Raw genomic sequence first — 8654 nt, 5'->3', positions numbered from 1 at the left:
TAGGTGTAACCAGTTACACCAGCACCCAGCTATAGACTGAACTTGCAGACACACCCCTCGTACAAGGGACTGTCCTCCTGACCCACCACTCATTCCACCCTCTTCAACACCACCTTGGGGTTGGGTTTGCTTGCAGACATCCCACAGGGACAGACTCAATGCGCTCATCCCAGTGCCTGGTGCTCCTCGTAAATGTGTTTCCTGGGAAAGTCCAGTCCTGCAGGCCATGTCTTGAGCTTGGCAGCTCCTTAGCATGGTAGCCTCCACACCCAGCTTCACACACCTCCACTGAAGCTGCTCACCCTCCCACCCACTGCAAGTCCCTGAAGAAAAGCAGGAATTCCTAGGTGCAATGAGATAAACTCGTTGTGCCTTGATGAACTAACATGAGCTGCTCTTTGGAAATGCCCTTTGAGAACAAGGAGAGTGTGAACAACTTCTCATGATGTTATGGACTCAAGTCAGTCACCCAAACATAGGTGGCCAGATCTACCTGAGGTACTCACAGGACCTGGGAGGGTGCCCAAGCCATCCTGATGGGCTGGCTGAGATGGCAAGAGATTTGTGGGAGATCTGTGGCTTTCTGGGCTAGCAGGTGGGATACCTGAGGGCATCGTGAATGGCGCTAGGCACCTACTCGTGGACATCTGGATCACAACCTGGGATCATCAAAGACCCCTTTTTGGTCTGAAAATGCTCCCTTGAGTTCTCCAGCTCCCAGCTTAGGCACAGGCAGGATGTTCTGGGAAACTACAACTGTCTTCATCTTCAGATGCTCAAATCCAAGCAGAAGAAAGAGCAAAAAGACTCTTTGGAAAGCAGGTCATAGAATCACAGAATCAATGAGATTGGAAGAGCCCTCTGGGCTCATCGAGTCCAACCGTTGCCCTGACACCACCATGCAACTAGAGCAGGGCACTAAGTGCCATGTCCAGGCTTTTCTTAAACCCCTCCAGAGATGGTGACTCCACCACCTCCCTGGGCAGCCCCTTCCAATGCCTAATGACCCTTGCTGAGAAGAAATGCTTCCTAATGTCCAACCTGACCCTCCCCTGGCCAAGCTTGAGGCTGTGTCCTCTTGTCCTAGCGCTGGTTGCCTGGGAGAAGAGGCCGACTCCCACTGCGCTACAACCTCCCTTCAGGTAGTTGTAGACTGCACTAAGGTCACCTCTGAGCCTCCTCTTCTCCAGGCTAAACACCCCCAGCTCCCTCAGCCGTTCCTCAGAGGTCAGACCCTCCAGACCCTTCCCCAGCTTGGTCGCCCTCCTCTGGACTCGCCATTATGGATTTCAGTCCCGTATTTCCCTGGACGCCCGTGCCTGTGACTCACCTGTGACGCCTCTCATCCTTTTTCTGCTTGGAATACAAATGCCAGAAGTGTCCTGGGTACCGCAGGAGCCTGTGCCAGGTTTTGGCTGGAGCATGACTTTCCCCGGCTGCCTGCAGGAGGTGAGGAGTCCCTTTCTTTCCAGCCCAACAACCGTCCCTTTCTCTCTGCTCTTTCCCAGGCTTTTGAGTGCGATCCTTGGCTGCCTGAGCGAGGGTGAACCGCTGCCAACTGCGTGGAACGATGCCTACTTTCAGGCCGGTTGGAAGAGAGATGAATTGGGGCTTTGCCCTTCATACCCACACGCAGTTAAATACCCCGTGTTGGCTGATGGCATGAACCACGGCAGCCAGAAGCTGGAAGGGGCTGCCCAGGGAGGTGGGGGAGTCACCATCTCTGGAGGGGTTTAAGAAAAGACTGGACGTAGCACTTAGTGCCCTGGTCTAGTTGCCATGGTGGTGTCAGGGCAATGGTTGGACTCAATGATCCCAGAGGGCTCTTCCAACCTCATTGATTCTGTGATTCTCTGATCTGGGTCACAGCATCCCACGGACAAGCCATCTGGATCACTGAGCTGGCCACGGGAAGGAGCTGGGTCCAGCTCTGCCTGTGGCCGTGGTCCTGGGCCGCAGCCTCCAAGGATGGATGCAAGGCAGCGGGTGGCCTGTCCAGCACAGAGACAGCAACGGGGAAGCCCTCAGCTGGAAAGAAGAAAACAGGGGTTCTATTAGAGCAGCTCCATCCTTTCATCCATCCCTGCTGCTGTGGGGACACGGTGGTCCCAAAGGCCAAACCATGCCCAAGGGCTGGCTGATCCTAGAAGAGGTGATGCTTGGTGGCTCCAGGACCGGAGATGCTGGTGTCCAGAGGGTGTCCCCCGTGATGTTGGTGTCTCCAAGCTCCTGCTCCCCACAGTTGCCCACACCACACCTAGAGGTCCTGTGCCCTCTGGCAGCCTGGACAAGCTCAGCTCTCAAAGAGTCCTTTTAGGAGAACCCAAGCGGGAGCCTGAGCAATGGTCCCAGAGCGGTGGCCTCCGCTCCAGCTTTGGGGAAGGGGTGATTTCAGCTCAGCTCCTGGGCCAGCTGCCTCCCCAGGGGACTTCCTTGGGCACCTGTGGGGAAGGAGAAGAGGACTTCTGCCCTGTGAAACGACCACCTGGGCTTTCCTCCTTCACAAGGGCTCTCCGGGGCCCATTGCAGACCCTTTTCTCCTGGGATTTCCCTCTTCTCTGTAGAAATCCAGCACCCAGATGGTCCTGTGAGCAGAAAGTTTCATCTCTCCATCAGCAGAGCCCTTCCCATCCCTGGCAGCACCCATTCCATCCCTGGCAGCACCCATTCCAGCCCTGGCAGCACCCATCTATGTGCTTTCCTCCAGAAGATCCCTCATAAAAGTCATCCAGGGTCAGAGCCAGCCTGCCAGGGCGAGGGTTCAGTTGAGAAAACTCTGGGAAGGGAGTTGAAATCCCAGGTTGTCGTGACAACAAACAACAGGATTTGAGAAAGAAGATTAAAATCCTCAGCTCCACAAGCAGCACGATGCATTTCACTGCTGGGTTGTAGGGGGAGAGGCTGCAGCCTCCTCCTCTGCACTCCCCCAGCGATGGTGGGGCAGAGTGGGCTTTGCCCTTACAGCTGCTCCCCCTGGTATCTCCTGGGAGGTCAAAGAGATCCCGCTGGTGGGATCTCTGCTTCCACAGAGATAACTGGGATGGGCTTGGCTCTAGTGTCAACCAGTGTCATCCCGTTTTTATGGCACTGCCCCACATGTGAACACTCCTCCATGTCTCTTGACTCCCATCCCATGTCCTCCTTATGTTTCCCCCAACACAAGAAGGACACGGAGCTGTTGGAGCGAGTCCAGAGGAGGCCACGGAGATGCTCAGAGGGCTGGAGCCCCTCTGCTCTGGAGACAGGCTGAGAGAGCTGGGGCTGTTCAGCCTGGAGAAGAGAAGGCTCCGGGGAGACTCGCTCCAACAGCTCCGTGTCCTTCTTCTGTTGGGCCCCAGAGCTGGACGCAGCACTGCAGGGGGGTCTCCTGAGAGCGGAGCAGAGGGGCAGAATCCCCTCCCTCGCCCTGCTGGCCACACTGCTGGGGATGCAGCCCAGGACACGGGTGGCTTTCTGGGCTGCCAGCGCACGTTGCCGGCTCATGGTGAGCTTCTCGTCACCCATCACCCCCAAGTCCTTCTCCTCAGGGCTGCTCTCAACCCATTCTCCACCCAGCCTGTGTTTGTGCTTGGGATTGCCCCGACCCACGTGCAGGACCTTGCCCTTGGCCTTGTTGAACTTAATATCCATCTCATATGTAACCCAGGACTTTACCCAAAGCACTGAGATCTTTCCCAGAGCGCCGGGCGGGTGCCAGCAGCAGCTCCTGGGCTGAGCCGGGCTCCCCACAGGTGCCCAGAGCCCGCGCTCTGTGCGCTTGGCAGGGGAACGGGAGGTTGGCAGCGTCCTGCAGCTTGGCTCGACCTCAGCCAGCCCAAGAGCCGCGTTGTTGTTGCAGCTCGCTGGGCTTTACGTAAGCCTGGCACGGCCCTGGAGAAATCTTCCTGGTGTGGGGAGGCGGAGGGGAGGCAGAGGGACCCACAGGCACGAGGGCAGACCCCAGAACACCCCGAGGCTGATGTACCTCGCTGAATCCCACCCATTATGGGGTACTGCTGCTCTGCTACAGGTCCTGGGGAGGGAGAAGGTGCTGCTCCGGGGTGCACGTGCAGCCCTCGAGCTGCCCTCGAGGGGCAACGGGCACAAACTGAGACATGGGAAGTTCTATCTGAATATGAGGAGGAACTTCTTTGCTGTGAGGGTGGCAGAGCCCTGGCACAGGCTGCCCAGGGAGGGAGGGAGTCTCCTTCTCTGGAGATATTCAAACCTGCATGGACACGACCCTGTGCAACGTGCTGTGGGTGACCCTGCTTGGGCAGGGGTTGGGCTGGATCACAGAATCAATCAATGAGGTTGGCAGAGCCCTCTGGGCTCATCGAGTCCAACCATTGCCCTGACACCACCATGGCAACTAGACCATGGCACTAAGTGCCATGTCCAGTCTTTTCTTAAACCCCTCCAGAGATGGTGACTCCACCAATGATGATGATCTCCAGAGGTCCTCCTGGGGTGGTGGGACAGGACATGCCACTGTTTATTTCCTGAGCAGAAGCGATGGTGCACTGCACGGGGTGGGTCTGGACCCTGTGCCCACGTTAGCTGCATGCATGAGCACGGGCACAGGCAGCCGCACGCTGGGCACCAGCTTCTCCCACATCCCAGCGGTGGGAAACAAGAATCATCCCTGAGGGACACTGGTCTGCAGGAGGCAACCCAAGCCGTGCCAGTCCTCCCGTGTCCTTTTCTGGCCTTAGAGTGAGATATGGGATTGGGCTTCCAGAATGAGGAACCCAGACAGGGTGTTTTGGTCCTGAAAATGGTGTTTTGGGCTGGGAAACCTTCTCCCACCCAGCCTGTGAAGGTGGAAACAAGCCACCCCTACGCTGGGGTTATCAGCTGCTTGCGAACCTCCCCCTTGGCGTGTGTCTGAGCACAGCGTTGTTGCCTTTGTGCGTGGCTCAAAATCAGGAGGAACGCTGGGTTTTGCGTTGTTTTGACTGCGCTGCTCTATATTTACATTGTTTTTTAGCTTATCAGGATTCTTGGTTCCCTCTTTTTGTGACAGCAGAAGTATGCACTTCAAAGGAATCACAACATGCGCTCGGGAAGGTTTTCTGCTGGCTTCCAAGTTTTCAGCTCTGACGAGTCAATGGTTGGAGAATAGTTGGACTCGATGATCCCAGAGATCTCTTCCAACCTGATTGATTCTGTGAGTCCTCCCTCACCCCGTTTTAAGCTGGACAACTTGCTTGATCTACTTAAATAACGATAGTCTTGTCGTTTCTGTAGCCACCTAAATGTTTTACATCTATTTGAAGTCCAGCAACTTGTCTCCCTCCATCGTCTGGAGCAAGAAATCAGCATCTCCGAGGGTGGTTTAAACACCGTGCAGAGGATGGGCTGAATCACCACGGAGCTCCTTCCCATGGACGTGGGTTTGGGAGCTCTCCAAGAGGCCAATATCCTCCTGGAAAAGGGAAGATCTAAGTAGCTGCAAGCAGGTCCTGCTCCTCCCACTTGGGTTCAGAAGACAACGTCTGTCCAGAGCCTCCCCTTGTTCCCACAGGACCTGGGCTGGGTGGCTGGAGGGCTGGGGTCAGCAGAGCAGCAAGGAGCTTGATGATTTATCAGCAGGGCTCATAAATGAAAGCCAAAGCGTACAAGCTTGTGCCAGGAAAAAGTTTTGCCCGTCAAACTATTAAAAAAAATTTAAAAAAAACTTTATTGCATCTGTGTGCTCCTCACTTATGTGGTCACCTTACCCCAGGGTGGGATGGAGCAGCCTTGACAAGACCCTCTGCCCATAAAAGTGTCTCTCTACCCCAGGGAACAGCTTGGGGAGGGTGGGCTCTGGCAGCACCCTGCAAAGAAATTCCTAGCAGGGACTGCGGGCTCTTTTATGGCAGAAAATTTGCTGTGTGTGCACGGGGAGGATTTGAGATCTCTTCTGATAGACCTGCTTCCATCCCTCTTCCTGCTGAGGTCTCACCCGTGCTAGAGGAGGTCACCACCTCCCTGCCGATGGTCTCCAGCTCCCCGGAGATCCCAAGGCAGAGCCGGTTGGCACAGCAGGGTGTTTCCTGCACTGCACAGGACAGGGAGCAGGACCGGCCTCCCTGGCTCCTGCCACACCACGGGGAACCAGCTAATTCCCAGTGTGAGACCTTGAGAAAGACCTAAACAAAACCCTGGCTCTGAAGAACATCTGGGGTGAAACTACTGTCACAAGGTTTCATAGAATCACAGAACCACAGACTGGTTTGGGTTGGAAGGGACCTTAAAGCCCATCCAGTTCCACGGGCAGGGACACCTTCCACCAGACCAGGTTGCTCCCAGCCCCATCCAACCTGGCCTTGAACACTGCCAGGGAGGGGGCAGCCACAGCTGCTCTGGGCAACCTGGGCCAGGCTCTCACCACCCTCACAGCAAAGAATTTCTTCCTCATACCGTGATGTGGGTATCTCATCATGTGCTTTGGGACATCCATAAACTCATGATGGTGGAAGTATTCAGACTGGGACTGGGCTGTTCTGCTCCTGTCCCCACCTGGGGCTGTCCCTGTTCTCCATGAACAGAGACAAAATCCCAGGCCAGGTGAATTTTTGCTCCCACTCAGCGCTGCTGACAGGAAGCTTTTCCTTTCCTGCTACTTCTAGATGTCCATCATTAGGCTTCAGGGTTAACATTGTCACCCTTCAGCCAGGCAGAGAGCTCGGAGCTCTCTGGGGCTCCCCAAAACCACCAAGCACTGGGAGTTTTTTTTCTCTCCAGGGCTCGGGGAGAAGCTGGGAGGGAAAAAAAAGCAAAGGGAGAAAAAAAATATATCCCCAGAAACGAAAAACTGCTCTCGCTGCGCCCGGGATCAGACCTCCGTGTTCCTGACGGGTGAACAACTTACAGCAAGGCGATGTATTTATAGCATCCAGCTCATGAGTTTTTAATTAAAATTCCATTTTCTTTTGCTCCAGATGGCACGAACAAGAGTTTCGGTGTTTTCGTTGGGTTTTTTGAGGGCTCACGTGGCTCTCGCCGGGCTGGGTTTGTTTTGGGGGTGCAGGGAGGGGGGTTTTGGGGGAGGAAGGGGGGGGTCCCAGTGCCCTGCACAGCACACTGGCTGCCTCGATGGGTTTGTTGGGGGGGGGAGAAGGCGGCTCGCTCCCCCCCTCACCTCTGCAGACAAGTGTGGGGTCCTCGGGGACCGCTTCCACCCAGCCGCCGCGGCGAGGAGAGCGGCTCGCAGGGCAGGAACGGCGTCACGTCAGAAAAAATCAGATCAGGAAACCAAACCATTTACCAGAGCTAAATCGAGCTGGCTGGAGAGGCGGGGGGTGCACTGGGGAGCAGCGAGGCTGGGGTGGGGCACCCCACCATGCTCACTAGGGACACCCCCTTCGCCACCCATCCCTGCAGCACCCAACCGTCCCAGGGAGCCTGGAGCAGCCTCCCGCGGTCTGTCAAGCCCCTCTCCAAAACCTGGGAGTGATGGGCAGCTCGGGGACTTTCCCTGAGAAACAACCTGCCAAAATAATGAGCTGGTGTAGGAAAAGTTCCCACCTCACGGAGCTGGTGCTGCTGGGCTGGAGGAAGGGCCAGTTGTGGGCCCCGCACTTCAAGAAAGATGTTGAGGTGTTGGAGCGAGTGCAGAGGAGGGCGACCAAGGTGGGGAAGGGTCTGGAGGGTCTGACCTCCGAGGAACGGCTGAGGGAGCTGGGGGTGTTTAGCCTGGAGAAGAGGAGGCTCCGAGGTGACCTTATTGCAGTCTACAACTACCTGAAGGGAGGTTGTAGTGAAGTGGGAGTCGGCCTCTTCTCCTAGGCAACCAGCGACAGGACAAGAGGACACAGCCTCAAGCTTGGCCAGGGGAGGGTCAGGTTGGACATTAGGAAGCATTTCTTCTCAGCAAGGGTCATTAGGCATTGGAAGGGGCTGCCCAGGGAGGTGGTGGAGTCACCATCTCTGGAGGGGTTTAAGCAAAGACTGGACATGGCACTTAGTGCCCTGGTCTAGTTGCCATGGTGGTGTCAGGGCAATGGTTGGACTTGATGGTCCCAGAGGGCTCTTCCAACCTCATTGATCCTGTGATTCTGTGAAGGGCAGAGCCAGGAACGCCCAAACCCAGCAGCACAGGGATGTGGTGAGAGGAGAAGACCAAGCCGAGGTCCTTGCTTTGGGTGTCCTCCTTGCAGGAGCCCTTCCTGCAGCCTGCACCCCCTCAGACCTGGGCTGCTTTGGGTCCAGAGTGATGGGGGCAGGAGGAGGGGGCTGAGCACGCAGAGGAGCAAAGCCCCAGGAGCTGCAAACCCCACAGTCAAGCCTTGGCTTGGCTCCTGCTCCCTGAGACCCTTCTAGAAGCCCCAGCCGCAGCCCAGAGCGGGTTAGGAAGCACCAAGAGGACTTTGCAGCTTGTTTCCGTTACGTGACCACTTTCTGCATGAGCAACAGAGATGTACCGTGGAAACCTTCCGGCTCGGTGGCCCTCTAAAAATATCCCTGCCCTGCATTTTGTTAGCAAACACAACGTGGAGCACGGTGCTGCTGCAGCTCCTGGGACCTCCGAGTGAAGCCCAGCAGCAGGAGCAGGCAAACACACAGCAGAAGCTCTGCAGGTGGTGGAGTGGGGCTCTTCACCTCTTCACCTCGGGGAATGAAGCAAGATGAACTGGGTGAGGTGGAGGAGTCTGGATCTGATGGTTTCATCCAGCTTGAGAGCCTAG

This window comes from Nyctibius grandis, chromosome 1 (assembly GCF_013368605.1).
Source record: "Nyctibius grandis isolate bNycGra1 chromosome 1, bNycGra1.pri, whole genome shotgun sequence".
In the NCBI taxonomy this organism is placed as follows: Eukaryota; Metazoa; Chordata; class Aves; order Nyctibiiformes; family Nyctibiidae; genus Nyctibius; species Nyctibius grandis.
Note: the sequence above shows the minus strand (reverse complement) of the source record.